General features: G+C 35.2%; 1 long non-coding RNA gene across 2 annotated transcripts; it reads left to right on the plus strand.

Moving 5' to 3' along the window:
- The first annotated feature begins 9,514 nt into the window (after positions 1–9,514).
- Positions 9,515–11,527, plus strand: LOC121968113. Of its 2 annotated transcripts, none has more exons than XR_006107940.1 (3): positions 9,515–10,058; positions 10,753–10,831; positions 11,358–11,527. It is a non-coding gene; the product is annotated as an uncharacterized LOC121968113 (long non-coding RNA). The 2 variants fall into 2 exon arrangements; XR_006107941.1 differs by having other exon boundaries at positions 9,515–10,054.
- Positions 11,528–20,795: the final 9,268 nt, after the last annotated feature.

Raw genomic sequence — 20,795 nt, forward strand, 5'->3', positions numbered from 1 at the left:
TCATCATAGTCAAGTCCTTCAACTTGACTAAATCCTTTGGCAACCAGCCTAGCCTTATTTCTAGTAATTTCCCCAGTTTCACTTAGTTTGTTTCTGAATACCCATTTTGTTTCTATTATTTTCTTATTCTTAGGTGGTGGGACTAGGTCCCAGACCTCATTACGCTCAAATTGGGCTAGTTCTTCTTGCATAGCTATAATCCAATCTGGGTCTAGTAGGGATTCTTCCACAGTTTTGGGTTCAATTTTTGAAATTAATGAAATTTGACTTAGGTTTCTAAAAGATGATCTGGTTTGAACTCTTAAGTCTGGGTCACCAATTATTTGATCAGTTGGATGGTTTGGGTTTACCCTTATTATTTTAGGAGGTTGATTCTCTTGATGTTGTTCCTTGTCTTCATGACTTAGAGTTTGGTTGGTTTCTGGAACAAACTCAGTTGGTTGTGTAGGTTCTATGTCTTGTGTAGTTTCTTTAAATTTTACATTAGTAGTTTCTTCAATTTTTAAGGTAACCTTATTATAAATTCTGTAGCCTCTACTATTTAAGGAATATCCTAAAAAAATTCCATTTTCAATTTTAGAGGTGAATTTTCCTAAGTGTTCTCTTGTATTTAAGATAAAAACTGGGCACCCAAATACCTTAAAGTATTTTATGTTTGGTTGTTTATTATAGAACATTTCGAAGAAGGTTTTGTTATGAGTTTTGTTTATTGTTGTTCTGTTCTGTACATAGCAGGCTGTACTAACGGCTTCTGCCCAAAAGTATTTAGGTAGGTTATACTCATTTAACATTGTCCTAGAAGCTTCAAGTAAGGTTCTATTTTTTCTTTCTACAATTCCATTTTGTTGGGGGGTTTTAGGACATGAGAACTCATGATGGTAACCATTTTCTAGACAAAAACTGTTAAAGTTGTGATTTTTAAACTCTCCCCCATTGTCACTCCTAATTCTTTTAATTTTAATATCTTTTTCGTTTTCAATCTGTTTGCAAAAATTTGTAAAAATTTCAAAAGTTTCATCTTTATGTTTTAAGAATTTTACCCAAGTAAACCTAGAATAATCGTCTATAATTACTAAACAATATAAGTTTCCATTTATGGATTTGACTCCATGGGAGTCAAACAGGTCTAAATGTAGAAGTTCTAAGATTGAGTTAGTTTGTGGTTGATTTGTTTGTTTGTGGGTTGATTTAGTTTGTTTGCCTTGTTGACAAGCATTACATATGGTTGAATCTAAGTTAGGTAACTTTGGTAAACCTTTTACAAGTTCATTTAGTTTACTTATATTTCTAAAGTTGGTGTGAGACATCCTCCTATGCCATAACCAAGTTTCTTCTTTTTGTGTTAAATAACACTTAATGGAAGAAATGGTTAAGTTGATGACATAGATGTTGTCTTTTCTAAAACCTTTTAGGCTTATGGTAGGATTATCTAGATGTTTGATTAAACATTCTGTAGATAGAAATTTGACCTTATACCTAGTATCACACAATTGACTTATACTTAGAAGATTATATTTAAAGTTTTCAACAAGTAAGACATTTGTAATTATAAAGTCTAATTTTAACTCAATATTACCTATACCAATTACCTTGAGTTTGCCGTTGTTTCCAAAGGCAACTGTTCCTAGGCTTTTGTAAGTGAGTTGAGTGAACTTAGTGTGATCTCCAGTCATATGTTTGGAGCAACCACTGTCCAAAATTCACTTGGTTTCCTACAGTAAGAAGGATTTAAAGTTAGTCTTTTGAGCATGCATTATTTAAGTTTAAAATTAGCTTTAAGTTTAAAGTTTTGAAAAATAATTTTTAAGTTTAAAAATCTTGAAAATAATTTTTAAGTTAAAAATTTTGAAATTAATTTTTAAGTTAAAATTAAAATTTTGAAATTAATTTTTAAGTTTAAAATTAAAATTTTGAAATTAATTTTTAAGTTTAAAATTAGAATTTTGAAAATAATTTTTAAGTTTTAAGATTAAAATTTTGAAAATAATTTTTAAGTTTAAAATTGAAATTTTGAAAATATTTTTTAAGTTTAAAATTAAAATTTTGAAAATAATTTTTTTTAAGTTTAAAATTAAAATTTTGAAAATAATTTTTAAGTTTAAAATTAAAATTTTGAAAATAATTTTTAAGTTTAAAATTAAAATTTTGAAATTAATTTTTAAGTTTAAAATTAAAATTTTGAAATTAATTTTTAAGTTTAAAATTAAAATTTTGAAAATAAATTTTTTTTAAGTTTAAAATTAAAATTTTGAAATTAATTTTTAAGTTTAAAATTAAAATTTTGAAATTAATTTTTAAGTTTAAAATTAAAATTTTGAAATTAATTTTTAAGTTTAAAATTAAAATTTTGAAATTAATTTTTTAAGTTTAAAATTAAAATTTTGAAATTAATTTTTAAGTTTAAAATTAAAATTTTGAAATTAATTTTTAAGTTTAAAATTAAAATTTTGAAATTAATTTTTAAGTTTTAAAATTAAAATTTTGAAATTAATTTTTAAGTTTAAAATTAAAATTTTGAAATTAATTTTTAAGTTTTAAAATTAAAATTTTGAAAATAATTTTTAAGTTTAAAATTAAAATTTTGAAATTAATTAATTTTTTTTTTAAGTTTAAAATTAAAATTTTGAAAATAATTTTTAAGTTTAAAATTAAAATTTTGAAATTAATTTTTAAGTTTAAAATTAAAATTTTGAAACCTTATTCATCTCACCCGATTTATATTTTCAATCAGGGAATCCTATGATTTCGTGAGATGAAATTGGAATTTTAATTATGGAGTTTTGGTTTAACGTGTGTTAGATTCAGATTTAGTTTTGGTTTCCACAAATAGGCATTTTTCGGATAAACTTCTAAGCTTGGTGAGTCACATGGACATCATTAGAAGTAACCAACCTTTCGAAGTTTTCCGAATAGTCCTATCCACGGAACTTAGAACTAAGTCTTGGTCTAACTGGTTAGGATTCATTTAAGGGTAGCTTCGGTCAGTTTCACTTGGCCAAATGCACCAGATCGAAGCCATATCTTTCTAGACATGCGATGCCCAAGCTTCCCTAACGTACTATCATCCAAAAATTTCACCAGTACCATGATTCAAGTTAAACTTGGTCTCTTTTTAACTAATCCTAATTACCCTGCCGGGTTAATTTGTTTTGGGTTACCCTGTCGGGTAGGTTAGTTTTGGAGGTGCCAGCTATTCTGGAGCCTCCCCCTGAATTATTGACCATTAATTTAGATTTTGGTTTTAGGCTTGTGTCGATTCTTTTTATAGTTATAGTTAACTTGGTGATAATTTTGTTGATTTTTAAACTGTTTAGATTTTGAATTTGATTTAGGTTTGTATTTTGGATTTTGGTTTGGTTTATACACTTTTATATAATGTATTTTTCCTTTAGGTATATAATATTGATTAAGTCCTACTTGCGTGGTCAAACACGCTTTCGGAACCCAAGCTAAATTGGTTGACTTGTATTGGGTTATTAATGATTTGAAGGTTTTATTTGAATTTGACTTATATCCTAGTCCGGTTTTATTATAACATGCTTTTTGATTATTTAGGATTAGGTCTAAATTTTTTGATCTTGTTGTGAATTTTTCTAACATCTCCTTTAAATTGTTTATTTCATTTTTTAATGATAAATTCTCCTCCTCAAGTGTTAGATCTTGAGTTGGATTCGAATTTTTAATTGTTCCTTGAGGTTCTGATTTTCCTCAAGAAGTAATTTGTTCTCATTTTCTACTTTGGTTAATTTACTATTTAAACAAGAAATGATTCTAAAAATTTTTTTGTTTAAATTAAAATATACCTCATTCGAGCCTTCGGAAACGAGTACGGACTCGTGGCTTGTTTCGGGTTCGGACCCGTCTTCATCTTCCGACTCATTTTCAGTTTCGGCTTCGCGGGCCATCAGTGCGAGGTGGCTCTGATATTTCTGCTCTTCTTCCTCCGATTCGTCCGAGGAGTCGTCCCACGTTGCTTTGAGTGCTTTCTTTTTGGTTGGCTTTGGTTTGTCGAACTTCAGTTTTGGACATTCGTTTGTAATGTCCCTTTTTGTTGCAGCCGTAGCAAGTCACGTTCTTTTGTTCTGAGGGAGAGCTGATCTTTTGAAGGTCCTTTTTGCTGAAGCTCCTCTTTCTCCTGGTGAACATTTTTCTTACCAAGTTCACCAGGTGTTCTTCGTCTTCGGAGTCTTGGTCAGATTCTTCTTCAAATTCAGGCTTGCTTTTCTTTTCTTTGGAGGAACCTGCAAATAGAGCTATACCTTTCTCGACTCCAGCATTAGTTTGTTCGTGTAATTCTAATTCACAGAAAAGCTCATCTAATTTTAAGTTAGAAAGATCCTTAGAAATTTTGTTGGCATCCACTATTGATGCCCACAAACTATTACGTGGAAAGGCGTTTAATGCGCACCTTATTAAGTCTCTGTTCTCCATTTGGTGGCCTATCGCATGAAGCCCGTTGAGGATGTCCTTGATCCTCGCGTGTAGTTGATTCGCTGTTTCTCCTTCCTGCATTTTTATATTAAAAATCTTATTTAGAAGCAGGTCTCGTTTTGTTACCTTAGCGTCGCTCGTTCCCTCGTGCAGTTCGATCAGCTTGTCCCATAGCTCTTTAGCGTTTTTGTGTAGACCGACTCTGTTCAGTTCTTCTCTTGTTAATCTGCACTGTAGAGTGTTGATCGCTTTATTTTCTGTTGATGCTTTTTTCTTGAGATCTGCTGTCCAGTCTTCAGGATCCACTAGATTCCCGGCATTGTCCACTGGAATTTTGTAGGGTCTCGTAATGCTCATCCACTGGTCAAAGTCGGTTTTGAGGTAGACCTCCATGCGCTTCTTCCAGTATGGAAAGTCGTCCCCGTTGAAGAGTGGAGGTCGTACTGTGCTGAATCCTTCTTGTTGAGACATTCTGTGCACAGGTAAATAACCAAAAAAATATCCCAAGACTTGGTCTTGGATTAGTAGTGCGGGAAGAGAAAAATAGGAAAAATAAATCTAGATTCGTGTTGCACTAATATAAATTGATTAAGTTAACGAAACACCAGTTTTAAAATTAGTAAAAAAAATAAAAGAAAATTCACCCCCTGTCTGATTGGTGGTTGCACCAAATCAGAGCGGTACCTGCTCTGATACCACTTGTAGGACCGTTAGATTCGATAGAGGGGGGGGTGAATATCGATTCGAAAAACAAGAGTATAAATACGCAGCGGAAAAGTAAAATAGACACAGTTGTTTTTTACTTCGTTCGGAGCCTGTGACGACTCCTACTCGAAGGCCCGTGGTCCTTGACCACTTTCGTTGGGCAATCACTAGCAATTCGGAATAATGATTACAAAAGAACCGTACAGGGAATGCTAATGAAACTGAAAAACAAATACCGACAAAAAGGGAAAAGAACGGAGCGTAGTGTCGGAGCTTTGTTGGCGTCGCACTGAGCGTCGAGCAGCAAGACCAGCAGTAGAAGAGTTCTGAAGCTCCTGTCTGGGGCTTCTTTTATATGCTGTTCCGGGCGCCTGGATTCCTTCCGGGCGCCTGGAATGTGACGTAACTGCTCAAATCGAGATGCTCCGCGTGGCGACGACTTGGCTGGATAGAATTCGCCTTCCGGGCGCCCGGACCTCCGGGCGCCCGGATCCCCTCCGGGCGCCCGGACTACCTTGTTCCAGAAAACTCCCTTTTCCTGCAAAACAAAGTTAGTCCGAGGCAAATGTATATCCTGTAAAACAGATTGTCAGCACAATTAAAGTTCAACATATAAATAAAAAGAGTATGACTTAGATTCCATCTTTCCGAGACCGGAATCTAGTCACGATCTCGACTTAGACATCCGAAATGGATCTAAGCCGGATCGACGCCTAATGTCCCCTTCCCGGGAACGCGTCCTCACAGTCACTTCCCTCTAGTGACTTACCTCACTTACCTGCCAGACGTCCGGTCAGCCCGTCGACCCGTCTGGACTTCTTGCCAAGCGTCCAGTCAGCCCGTCGACCCGCTTGGACTTCTCGCCAGCTATCCGGTCAGCCCGTCGACCTAGCTGGACTTCTCGCCAAGCGTCCGGTCAGCCTGTCGACCCGCTTGGACTTCTTGCCAGACATCCGGTCAGCCCGTCGACCTGTCTGGACTTCTCCTGCACACTCGATCAAAGTGTCAGACAACAACAAGACTAACTTAACCTATTTGTCATTCATCAAAACCTGGGTTAAATCGTTAGTGCTAACCGCACCAACAGGTTGGTGTTTTGGTTTTCTTCCTTGGTGAAGCTTCTTTCTTTGTGGCCGAACCTAGCTAGGAGGAGAAGAAGGTGGTTGGTGGTTTCTCATCTCGGAAGATCGTTGCCCACACAACGTCCGAGGTTAGAAGAGGAATACGGTAGAAGATCAAGAGGTTTTTCTACAAGGTATAACTAGTAATTTTTCTTTCCGCATCATACTAGTTATTTATGGAAATAATACCAAATACAAGAGGCTTACGTTCTAGAATTTCGAATATGTTTTTCGATGTTGTGTTCTTTTGTTTTTTTCTTTTCCTTGTGATTTGATTGTTCCTTTTGGTTAACCTAAAGTTATTTTAGGAAATTAAATATTAGATTTCTATAAAAGGTTTTGTCTAGTCGGTGGTGGTTGCTCCCATATCCAAGAAGGCCGTGTGCCTCGCCACGTCAGTACTGGGAACCAATTATGGAAATTAATATTTAATAGAATTAATAACTTAAGGTGATTTGGGTCGAACGTGTTAAGTTCCACAGGAGATCCAAGTCAAAACCTAAAAGAACAAATAGATTAAGTTTTGGATCAAATGTGTTAAGTTCCACAGGCGATCCAAAATTTAATTTAAAAGAACACATGGTAGCTAGGAAAAGGTTCAGATCTTTGTACAAAATTTTTGTACAGTGGAACCTATAGGTTTTCCGAGTAGCAACCAACAATTGGTATCAGAGCTAGGGTTTTGCCTCTATGTATTTGGTATTAGTTTAATTATGCACATGTCATACATAATTTAGGCAGGTTAATAGTAGGATATGCTAACTTTGTGGATGCAGGATCCAACTATTATGGCTTTTAGTTATTATGTGTGTGATTGGACCCTTGGAAATGTCAAGGGCATTTATATGTGTGTGCATGATTAAAATACAGCAGGAGTCGTATTTAGTTTTATTAGGATTTTATTTTGATCTAGATACATGTACATTCCTTTTATGGAATATAGGATCAAAATGTAAAATTCTATTTATGTCATGGATCGAATCTTGCAACGCGTGGAACCTTCTAAGGACCAGGGCGCAGTGTAACTAGGAGCAAGATGGATGTGACATAGACCCGTGGCGGTGGCCAAATATGGCGGCAGACTTGGGATGACAACACACGGAGGATAACTAGAGATAAAAGCCATAATAGTTGAAATTAGATTTTCTACTTATTGCTTTTATATTGTCTTGTGCGTGTTAGTTTACATATTTAGTAGGCTAGCATAGTTAAAATTCCTCATTTATAAATAACTAAGTGGGAGAGGATTTTAAGTAAATCCCATGGTCTCCATTCTTGGTTTGTAAGTGATGCAAACAAGCTTGCTGCGTTGGCTCGAGTGCCTTCCTCCATAACGGATGAGCTTGTTTGTGGATCACTAGAAACAGACTTCCATTTTGGATGACTATAGGAAGTTAATTAAGAGCGTGTGATCTTCCCCAACGGAAGGGCATAATCTTATTAATGGACTTAGTGTCAAGTAATGGTATACACTTAGACACATCTAATAGTATCCTCCCATCGGAGTCACTGCTATTATTTGTGTGACCAAATAATACCAACTATTAATTTTATTTGTCAAAGTTAGGTTGACAAGATAATAAAATTAATGGGTTTAAACCCTCCTTTTACAAATGTTGAATTTGTATACGTCCACACTAACGTGGCATACAAAATTCACGGTGTTATGAGGTGTTGGTTAATTTAAAATAGTATTGTTTGAGGAATCAATATTATTCTAAATTTAGAGTTCGACCAAAAGTTATTTGTGATTCTTAGGATGACATTCAACCCGTTCATCATACTTCAACAAAATAGACTTACTGGACCTAATTACATAGATTGGAAAAGGAACACGGATATTGTTACATTCTGAAAGCTATAAATTTATCTTGTTGAACCTTGTCTGATGCACCTTGGTGAATCTACCCAAGAGGAGATTGAATATCATAAGAGATGGGTAAAGCGGATGAGATGGCGCGGTGTTACATTTGGCTTCAATGTCAAATGTATTGCAACATCGACATCAAGATTTACCAATGACTTATGATATTATGAACAATCTCAAGGAACTCTTTGGTCATCAGGATAGGGCTTCTAGACAAGAAGCTATGAGAAAGATAATGACAGCCACCATGCAAGAGGGTACTCCTGTAAGGAATCATATCCTAAAGATGATGGCTTATCTGAACGAGATACAGATCCTTGGAGGAGAAATTGATGGGGAAACCCAGATCGATATGATCCTCCAAACGCTACCTAGAAGTTTTGAGCGGTTTCGCATTCATTAGGGGAACTACTGACAGAACTTCAAGCAGCAGAAGGATTATTTCGTCATAATTCTCAAATTAACTATGCTGAAAATGGTTCTACTTCTAAACCGAAAGGAAAGAAGAAGAAGAAACAAGCTGGCTCAGCAAAGAAAGTGAATAAATCTCAGAGTATGGGATTTAAAGCTGGAGTGAAGAAGCCCAAGGGAAAGTGCACTACTAGAAAATTAGGCTTTTGAGACAAAAATTTTAAGACAATGACAAAATTCGTCTCAAATACTAAGAAATTAAGACAGTAATAATAAATGTCTCAAAATTTTATATTGAGACATTAAATTTAAGACAGTATTTAAGATTTGGTCTCAAATTCAACTAATAAGACACCTAATAAAGACGGTTAAAAATATAATTATATAAGACATTCAAATAAAACGCTAAAAAAAATATTTGTCTTAAATTATCTTGAATATGATTCATCGCAATAACTGTCATAGATTCTACCGTTCCACTTCCAATATTATTTCACAGAACGATCGTGACTATTGATAATTTATAGTAATAAATTTTTTTAATTTATAATTTGTGTTTAGACTATTGATAATTTAAGAATTATAAACATAAAGCATATTAAATATTTAATGATGTACTAACTTTTTAGGATATGCCTAAATCATTAAATAACATAATAATAAAAGTAAATAATAAATTTATTATATATATATATATATATATATATATATATATATATATATATATATATATATATAGGGTGATAATATTAATTAAAACTAATTAAAATTTAATCTAATTATATTTATTTAAGAAAATAATAATAATATAATTAATAGTTAATAAGAAAATAAATTTATACGATTATATAGAATTTTTATTTTTTTAAATTTAAAATGATTATTTATTATATTTTATTATATTATATTTTTAAATGATATATTTTAGAAAATAAATTTTGTTATCAAAACTAATTCCTAAATTTCTATTAACATCATCGTCTTCTCATTTTCTCACGCTTCGAAACCTAAAAGCCGCCGTTATCGCCGCTTCAGCCGTCGCTGCTGCCTCCAGCTTCGTCTTCTTCTTCTTCTTCTCACCCTGTCGTGCCCGACCACTGATACATCCGCCGCTTTAGCCGCCGCGGCCATTTCCATTGCCGCCGCCACTGCTTCCTCCGCCGCCGCCGCCGCTTCCTCCCCTCGCCGCTGCTTCCGCTGCCGCCTTCTTCTTCTTCTTCTTCTTCTTCTTTTCGTCCTGTCATGCCCGCCCGCCGCTGCTGCCATGTTCTTCTTGATGGAGCCATTGATTTTGGACAGGATGAAGAAGTTGCAGAGAATGATGAAACATATTAGGATTATTTTTTGTATTGTTATTCTTTAACGTTTATGAGGATAATGCATTTGAAGAACCTACTTTAGGCTCAGCTTTCTCGAACCTAGTGAGCTTGGAAATCATTCTCTCAAGGCTTTTTTCTTACACATGGAAGTGGAGAGTTGGAAGCAGATAATGTTTTGATTTGAGAACTGATAGTCCCTGGTTGGTATGCACATTTGCTTTTTGTTTCCGACATTGTTCCTTGTCTTCTTTTTTCTTCCTAATTTATCATGCTCTAACTGATCAACAATTCCAGTAACAGTAGTTGGTGGAGTTCTTACATCAGTTGCATCTTTAGCATTGTTGTTTAAGTCGATATGTGAATACACACTACTCTTCACCATTTCCTTCTCTGCGACAAGTCAACTTTTTTTGTTCCATTTGCATTGCTATTTTCTTGGACAAATGTAGTTTCAGAACCAACTTCACCATGCCTCATATCCCTTCTCTTTTGAACTTTACCTGGTTCAATAGGAATACTTCAATACCTTTGTCGATAGGAGCTTCATTACTAACCAAATTGGCTTTCTTAGTCCTCTTCAACATAGAGATTTCTTTGGTTGTGTTACTATCCATGGAGTTCTCCACAAATTGTTCATCCATTCTGCCTAATCCTGGTAATAGAACAACTTTGCATCGTCCAAGCAAAATGAGCTTCTGAACTTTTTAAAGAGGTCACTAATTGCAATGGTCATCAATTTTTATTCTTCTTCATTTATGTTTGATGTATAATCAATTTTTGAGTATTAGTCTGATTTATTTATAATTTAGTAATTGGTCATCATTGTTTTCTTTTTTAAGTTTAGCTTCAAATGTGTAATTGACATCTGGACTAATATGTTGATTTTTTTTCATGATAGGTCATTATGGTTAGACAAAAAAAGAAAGAGACAACCATGCTAGAAAAATTGAATGGTGATCAAGCAAATGTGGTAAGAGGTAATTTATCTCAAATGCATCCTCCCACACGTGTAAAAGAGAAACTACAACAAGAAAAACTAAATAACATATTACGTCCAATAGTTCATCCACAAACAAGATCCAAGCATCAATAACAAGTTCAGCATGCATCAATATTGCAAGCTCAAACTTTAGAGCTCATTGATGAACAACAAAATTCATAATCAATTGATGTTGGTGATGTAGTAGTGTACATATTAACAATTTTGATGATGTAGTAGTGTACATATTTTTAAGTTATAGATAAATTTATTTTACAAGTGCAACAACTTGAAAGTCACAAAGATATTGACAAGCACATGAACCATCATTTCTTATTACGAGATGAAGAGGTTTGTTTAACTTGGGGTTGTTTGTGTTGTATATATACATAGTTGCAAGAAAGAGGATTATGTGTTAAATGATGATATTTCTTATTGAAAAGTTCTATTGATTGATTTTTTTAACAATATATATTATAAATCATCTTTACCTCTAATAAGAGTTTTTTTTTTTAAATGTTCAGGATTCTGACGAAGAAGGATTATAGAAGTTATCTCCAGATCATGAGGAGTTGATCTTCAGAATTTCTATTGTGTAACTTTTATGGGAATAATAGTTGCTTTTCTTATCAAATTAATGATGGATGTATAGATATTTCTATTATTGCATGAATGTTGGATGCACTTCAATTAATGATTGTAGAATTTTATATTATGTATATCATTTTTAATTTATAAAGAGAATTTTTCCTTTTGTTTTGAAATGATAATTCAATAAATCTGATCTAGATTAATTTGTATAGTAAATATTCTTTTAAGATTATTAATTTTAATCACAAATGTTGCATCTAACAAGTTAAAACATTAGGGACAATTATTTATTGTCTTCATTTCTATTTGAGACAGCATATTACCATCTCAATTTAGTGTCTCTAATTTTTTCACAGGATAAGACATAACATTTGAGACAAAACAATAGCTGTCTTAAATACTTTTGAGACAATTGAACAACTGTCTCATCACCGTCTTAAATAACATTTGAGACAGTACAACTGTCTCAATATTTTTTTGAGACGCTTGTATTGGGGACGACTACATTACCGTCTCATCACTGTCTCAAAAACATTTTGAGACACTAAATTTATAATTTAAGACATATTTTGTTGTGTCTCAAAAGCCTAGTTTTCTAGTAGTGGTGCTTCATCTGCAAGCAGGCAGGACATTGGAAGGCGGACTGTCCTCGTAGGAACCAAAACAAAGGTATATCTCATGCTCTAGGTGTTGAAACATGTTTAGCGGTGTTATCTACCAGCACCTGGTGTGTAGATACGGGAGTCACTGATCATGTCTGCAATTCCCTGCAGGGGTTCCAGGAAACCCGACGACTATCTGAAGGAGAGATTACCGTATACATGGGCAATGCTACTAAAGTGAAAGCTGTTGCAGTGGGAGACGTCTACTTATCTTTTAGTAGAAATAGAAATCTGATTTTAAGAAATTGTCATTATGTACCCAGTTTTAGAAAGAATTTAATTTCAGTTTCTAAACTGTTTTTAGATGGATATTCAGTTTCCTTTAGTAACGATGTAGTTATTAAAAGAAATAAAGTGATTATCTGTTCTGGTGCATTAGTTGACAATTTGTATACTTTAAATCCAATTTCTTCCACAAAGCATAACATGGAAATTTATAACTCATCTTCTAATTCTAATAAGAGAAAAGAACCTTCGGAAATGAACCAAGCATATCTTTGGCATCTAAGGCTTGGTCATATTAACTTAAGTAGGATTCAGAGGCTTATAGCCGATGGACTTTTGAGTTCATTAGAGTTGGAAAATTTTTCAACTTGTGAATCCTGCTTAGAAGGAAAAATGACCAAGAGGTCGTTCAAGGCCAAGGGGTATAGAGCCAAAGAAGTGTTAGAATTGGTTCACTCTGATTTGTGTGGTCCTATCTATCCAAGCAAGAGGAGGTTTTGAATATTTTGTCTCTTTCATGTACGATTATTCAAGATATGGATACATTTACCTAATGCGTCATAAGTCCGAGTGCTTTGATAAGTTCAAAGAATATAAGGGTGATGTGGAGAAGCGATTAGGTAAAAGTATCAAGACACTACGATCGATCGTGGTGGCGAATACCTCTTAGGAGAGTTTAGGAATTACTTATCGGAGGATGAGATTCAATCCCAATTATGCACATACACCCCAACAGAATGGTGTAGCGAGCGAAGGAATAGGACTCTTATGGAGATGGTTAGATCGATGATGAGTTATTCGAATTACCAAATTCGTTTTGGGATATGCTCTGGAAACAACAGTATCGTTGAACTTAGTACCTTCTAAATCGGTTTCTTCTACTCCCATAGAATTGTGGAATGGGCGAAAACCCAGTCTAAGACATATTCGGTTTGGGGTAGTCCAGCACATGTGCTGAAACTAGATCTTGATAAGTTAGAATCTCGTACAGAAGTTCGCGTGTTTGTAGGATATCCCAAAGGAACAAAAGGTGGTTTATTTTATAGTCCTAAAGATCGGAAGGTCATTGTTAGCACCAATGCCGGTTTTAGAAGAAGACTATATAATGGATCACAAGCCCGATAAAGTTGTTTTAGAAGAACTTAAAGAGGACACGTCTACTTAGTACCAATAGTACAAGATGAAGTACCACAAGAGACCGCAACACGTGTCACATGATACACAACCAGCGACAATGCCTCGTCGTAGTGGGAGGGTTGTAAGGCAACCTTAGAGATTCATGTTTTGGGAGAGTCTTGAACTTGATCCTGGTAAACATGAACCATCCCTGAACATATGATGAAGCACTCCAAGATATAGATGCGACATCTTGGCAAAAGGCAATGAATTCTGAAATAAAGTCTATGTACTCTAATAAGGTTTGGGAGCTTGTAGAACCACCTGATGGTGTAAAAGCCGTTGGATGCAAGTGGATCTACAAAAGGAAAAGAGGGACAGACGGGAAGGTAGAAACCTTCAAAGCTAGGCTTGTTGCGAAAGGGTACACTCAGAAAGAGGGAATCGATTATGAGGAGACCTTTTCACCAGTGGCCATGCTTAAGTCTATCCGGATACTCTTATCCATTGCTGCTCATATGGATTATGAGATTTGGCAAATGGATGTCAAGACAGCTTTCCTTAATGGAAGTCTTGAAGAGAACATCCATATAAAGCAACCAGAAGGGTTCATTGAAAAAGGCAAAGAGCATCTAGTGTGCAAGCTAAATCGGTCCATTTATGGACTAAAGCAAGCTTCAAGATCTTGGAACATCCGGTTTAATGAAGTAATCCAGTTATATGGATTTATTCAAAGTCCGGATGAGTCTTGTGTATATAAGAAGTGTAACGAAAACGTGGTGGTATTTCTTGTACTATACGTAGATGATATTTTGTTAATTGGCAACAATGTCAAGGTATTATCAGATGTAAGGGTATGGCTGTCCAAACAATTTGATATGAAGGACTTAGGAGATTGTGCACACATTCTTGGGATCAAAGTTATAAGGGATCGTAAGAAAAGAATGTTGTGTCTGTCCCAAGCTTCATATATAGATACAATCCTTGCTCGTTTTAGCATGCAGGATTCCAAGAAAGGTTTCTTACCTTTTAGACATGGAGTAGCTCTATCTAAAGAGATGTCTCCAAAGACATCGAAAGAGATAGAGGACATGAAAGCAGTTCCTTATGCTTCGGCTCTAGGAAGCCTAATGTATGCAATGCTATGTACGAGACCTGATCATCGTCTGTGGGAATGGTCGTTTACCTGTTCTGGAACGTGAGGATGTAAAGCATATATTAAAGTACCTGAGAAGGACTAGAGATTATATGCTGGTTTACCGAGCAGACGATCTGCTCCCTATGGATTTTGATTTCCAATCAGATAGGGATAATAGTAAGTCTACATCGGCTATGTGTTTACTTTAGGAGGTGGAGCCATTTCATGGAGGAGTGTTAATGCGTTTTGGACTCAACCATGGAAGTATGTAGCAGCCTCTGAGGCAGCTAAAGAAGCAGTATGGCTTAGGAACTTTCTAATGGACTTAGATGTGATTCCTGGTTTGCCCAAAATCATCACAATTTATTGTGATAATAGCGGTGCAGTTGCAAACTCGAAGGAACCACGAGCTCATAAGGCAAGTAAACATATAGAGCGCAAGTACCACCTGATACGAGATATCGTGAAGCGAGGAGAAGTTGTCATCGCCAAGATTGCATCAGCGGATAACCTGGCAGATCCTTTCACTAAGGCCCTTCCGGCGAAAGCTTTCGATCGACATGTGGAGGGAATGGGAATCAGATGTATGGTAGAAGATATGACAGCTTAGTCATTAGTATAAGTGGGAGATTGTTGGAGTGTATACTGAAAGCCTAAGCTTTTGTAAACATTTTTTTTGAATAAAGAATCACATTTGGTCAAATTATCTACATTTGTTTGTAGTTGTTCAATTAATTTATATTGTAAAGGTAGATCCGCTACCTTAGCGGCCCCCCTAGTGCCGGCCCCACGGATATGGAGGGAGGTTCATGCAGGTACACAGGCCATAGGCGCATGACAATTAATTTATATTGTAGATAACATAGCATGTGGTGTCACATGCAGAAGATAATGTTATCAGTACCTTATAAATTATAAACAGTAGCTAACGACCAAAATGGAAATGAACAAATCATTAGAAGGTCGTAATGTAATTAGGTATCAGTTTATCTTGACTGTATAATTACACTAGTACACTTAGAGTGTATTGAGTAGGACCATTTGAGGTCGTTTCTTTTATACTGACTTTATAAAGGAACAAAAACCTCAGTTATTATGGAAGTGTGTGCTCTTAATCCTAATATAATAACAAGCATATATATTTGATATTTATTTCTTTAATTTATCAATGGGTGAGATTTAGTTCGATGAATTAATAAGCCCGATAAGTTGGGAAATGATATCACTTATAGTTTGTGTTGTTGATTATAGAAGAAAACTGTGTCCTAGAGATACTAGGTTGATAATGTCTCCAAGAGGAGCTCATAAGGATTGTCATGTTAAACCCTGCAGGTGGACTTAGTCCGACATGACGATAAGGTTGAGTGGTACTACTCTTGGACTTAGATATTAATTAAATGAGTTGTCAGTAACTCACTTAATTAGTGGACATTCGATATCTTAAACACAGGGAGACTAACATGCTCATAATAAGAAGGAACCCAAAAATGTAATTTGGGATTGGTGCGGTAGTTCAATAATAGTTCTCTAGTGGAATGAATTATTATTGATAAAATTAAGTTGTGTGTTCGGGGCGAACACGGGATGCTTAATTTTATCGGGAGAACAAAACCAATTCCTCCTCTCGGTCCCTATCATATCTTCTTATTTATAGAGTTCTATACCCACCTATACCCACCTTCTATACCCACCAATAAGGGGCCGGCCAAGCTAGCTTGGGAACCAAGCTAGGGCCGGCCTAGGTATAAAATTGGGTGGCCGGCCCTAGCTTGAACCCAAGCTAGTGGGGGCCGGCCAAATTAAATTAAAAAGGGATTTTAATTTTAATTTTTATTATGTGGAAGAAATAATTTATTAAAGAGAATTAAAATTAAAATATCTCTCTTGTAAAAGATCTACAAAAGATTAAAGAAAGAGATTAAATCTCTTTCCTTATTTGTAGATTGGTGAGATATTTTATTTTCTCTTTAAAATTATCCACATGTTGATAAGATTAAAATTATAGAAATTTCATTTTATCAACCATGAAGAGATTTTTAAAGAGAAATTTTATTTTTAAAATTTCCGGAAACAAATTAGGAAGTTTTAATTTGTTGATTAAAACTTGTCTAATTTATTTCCTCTTGATGTGGCCGACCATTAGAGATTAATTGGGAAAATATTATTTTATTTTTCTCAATTAAATCATGTCAAGGGAATTAAGGAAATTTTATTGTAATTAAATTTCCTAATTTGCCTAGGCCAAGGAATATAAAAGAAGGGGTGAGGGTGCCTTCACAAGAAAAAACCTCTATTATTTTCTCTCCCTCTTTTGTTCCTTGGTGTGGCCGGCCATCCTTTCCCTCTCTTCCTCTTATGGTGGCCGAACCCCTCTATTCCCTTGGAGCTCTTGTGATGGCCGGATACTACTTGGAGAAGAAGAAGAAGAATGAGAGGAAGCTAGCATCTCTTGGAGCTTGGTTGGTGTTTTGGTTTTCTTCCTTGGCGAAGCTTCTTTCTTTGTGGCCGAACCTAGCTAGGAGGAGAAGAAGGTGGTTGGTGGTTTATCATCTCGGAAGATCGTTGCCCACACAACGTCCGAGGTTAGAAGAGGAATACGGTAGAAGATCAAGAGGTTTTTCTACAAGGTATAACTAGTAATTTTTCTTTCCGCATCATACTAGTTATTTATGGAAATAATATCAAATACAAGAGGCTTACGTTCTAGAATTTCGAATATGTTTTTCGATGTTGTGTTCTTTTGTTTTTTTCTTTTCCTTGTGATTTGATTGTTCCTTTTGGTTAACCTAAAGTTATTTTAGGAAATTAAATATTAGATTTCTATAAAAGGTTTTGTCTAGTCGGTGGTGGTTGCTCCCATATCCAAGAAGGCCGTGTGCCTCGCCATGTCAGTACTGGGAACCAATTATGGAAATTAATATTTAATGGAATTAATAACTTAAGGTGATTTGGGTCGAACGTGTTAAGTTCCGCAGGAGATCCAAGTCAAAACCTAAAAGAATAAATAGATTAAGTTTTGGATCAAACGTGTTAAGTTCCGCAGGCGATCCAAAATTTAATTTAAAAGAACACATGGTAGCTAGGAAAAGGTTCAGATCTTTGTACAAAATTTTTGTACAGTGGAACCTATAGGTTTTCCGAGTAGCAACCAACATTTATCTACCAGAACCTGGAGTGTAGATACAGATGCCATTAATCATGTCCGCAATTCATTGCAGGGTTCCAGGAAACCCGACAACTAAATGAAAATTAAAACACTGTCTATATGGGCACTACTGTAAAAATGGTAGCTGTTGCAGTGGGAGATGTTTATCTTTTGATAAGAATAAAACATGGATTTTTGAGTAATTGTCTTTACGCACCAAGTTTAGAAAGAACTAGTTTTCAGTTTCTAAACTATTCAAAGAACTTGATATTCTGCCTCTTTTAATAACAAAGTTGTTATTAAGAAAAAGAGGGAAGTTATCTGTTCTGGTACGTTGGTTGGCAATTTATAAATCCAATAACTCTCACGATGCAACAAATGAAAATTAGTAACACATCTTCTAACTTTAAGAGAAAGTAACCTTCGAAAATGAACCAATTATATCTTTGGCTTCTAAGGCTAGGTTATATTAACTTGAGTAGGATTCATTGGTAGCTGATGAACTTTTGAGTTCATTAGTAGTGGAAATCTTTCCAACCTACGAGTCTTACTTGGAAGGAAAAATAACCAAGAAGCTTTTAAGTCTAAGGGGTATGGAGTCAAAGATATATTGGAATTAGTTCATTCTGATTTGTGTGATCCTATGAGCATCCAGGCAAGAGGTTGTTTCAAATATTTCATCTATTTTATAGACAACTATTTGAGATACGGATATATTTACTTGATGTGCCGCAAGTCTAAGTGTTTTGATTAGTTCAAAGAGTACGAGGCTGATGTGGAGAAACGACAAAGTAAAAGTATCAAGACACTACGGTAAGATCGTAGTGGCAAGTACCTCTTGGGAGAATTTAGGAGTCATTTATCAGAAGTAGGGATTCAATCTAAACTAACTGCACCTGGTACACTCCAACAGAATGGTGTAGGAAAAGGAAGGTATATGACTCTTATGGAAATAAGTAGATTGATGAGTTATTAAGAATATTATCAAAATCATTTTAAGGATATACTCTGGAAACGGGAGTGAATATAGTACCTTCTAAAGTCAGAACTCTCTACTCATATAGAATTGCTGAATAGGCGTAAGCCTATTTCGAAGCATATTCGGATTCGGGTAGTCCAACACATATGCAGAAGAGAGACAATGATAAGTTGGACAGGAATTCACTTGTTTGTGGGTTATCCTAGTAAAATGAAAGTAGGTTTATAGTCTTAAAAATCAGAAGGTCATTGTTAGCATCAATGACCGATTTTTAGAAAAGGACTATGTAATAAACCATGTGCCCATAAGAAAATTTGTTCTTAAGGAAATAATAAAAGGCATGTCTAATCTAGTACCAACTGTACAAGATGAGATACCACAAGGAAACTGCAACACGTATCACAAATGATACACAATTGCAGAAAGTGCCTTGTCGTAGTGGGAGGGTTGTTAGGCAACATAAAAGATTCATGTTTTGGGAGAGATTTTGGACTCGATCCCTGAAGGACATGAACCTGATCTCCGGACATATGATGAAACACTCCAAGATAAAGATGCAACATCTTGGCAAAGAGTAATGAATAACAGAATTAGAATATATGTATTCTAATAAAATCTGGAAGCTTGTAGAACCACCAAATGGTGTAAAAGCCTTTGGGTGTAAAAAGGTCTATAATAGGAAAAGAGGGATAGAAAGGAAGGTAGTAACTTTCAAAGCAAGGCTTGATGAAAAAGGAAACTTTTTCACTGGTAGTCATGCTTAAGTCTATCCGGATTCTTTTATCTATTTGGCAAGTGGATGTCAAGACAGCATTCCTTAATGGAAGTCTTGATGAAAGCATCCATATAAAGCAACCAGAAGGGTTCATTGCAAAGGGCTAAGAGCATCTTGTGTGCAAGCTCAATCAATCTATGGACTGAGGCAAAGCTTCAAGGTCTTGGAACATCCGGTTTATCAAAGTAATCCATACCTATGGATTTATTGAGTAAACGGATAAGTCTTGTGTATACAAAAGGTGTGATGGAAACGTGGTGGTATTTCTTGTACTATACGTAGATAACATTTTTGGTAGTTGGAAACAATATCAAAATGTTATCAGAAGTAAGGGTATGGTTGTCCAAATAATTCGATATAAAGGACTTGGGAGAATGTATATATTTTTGAGATCAAAGTAATAAGGGATCGAAAGAAAAAATATATTTTACTTATCCCAAGCTTGATACATCGGAAAATCCTTGCTCGTTTTAAGCATGCAAAACTCCTCGAAAGGTTTCTTACCTTTTAAGCATGGAGTGTCTTTATCTAAAGAGATGTCTTCGATGACATCAAAGGAGATTGAGGACATGTAGGCAGTTCTTTATGCTTCGGCAGTTAGACAACCTAATGTATGCTATGCACGAGATCAGAAATCTGTTTTGCCAAGGGCATAGTTAGCAGATATCAAAGTAACCCTAGACAAGGACATTGGACTGCAGTAAAGCATATATTAAAGTACCTTAGAGGCGCTAGAGATTATATGCTAGCTTACAAGGCAGTTAATTTGGTCCCTGTGGGTTACACGGATTTTGACTTCCAATCGGATAGGGACAATAATAAGTCGACCTCGGGGTTTTGTGTTTACTTTAGGAGGAAAAGTCATAACTATGGAAGAGTGATAAGCATAGGTGTTTTTCTGGACTCCACCATAGAAGCCGAGTATATGGCAAGCCTCTGAGGTAGCCATAAAAGCTGAATGACTTAATTACCTCGAGATAGACTTAGATATGATTTCTAGTTTGTCCAAAGATTATTACAATTTATTGTAATAATAATGGTGCAGTAACAAATTCGAAGAAACCATGAGTCTATAAGGCAAGTAAACACAATAGAGCGCAAGTACTACCCAATACGAGAAATTGTATAACGAGGAGAAGTTGTTGCTGCCTAGATTGCATCAGATGATAACCTAAGGTCCTTAAGGCAAGAGCTTTTTGAAAGGCATGGGAATCAGATGTATGGCAGCAGATATGACAGCTTAGTCTTTTAGTATAAGTGGGAGATTGTTAGAGTGTATACTAAAAGCCTAGCTTTTGGTATAAATATTTATCTAGAAATAAGAATCACAT

The sequence above is a fragment of the Zingiber officinale genome, chromosome 3B, assembly GCF_018446385.1.
Source record: "Zingiber officinale cultivar Zhangliang chromosome 3B, Zo_v1.1, whole genome shotgun sequence".
Taxonomy (NCBI): Eukaryota; Viridiplantae; Streptophyta; class Magnoliopsida; order Zingiberales; family Zingiberaceae; genus Zingiber; species Zingiber officinale.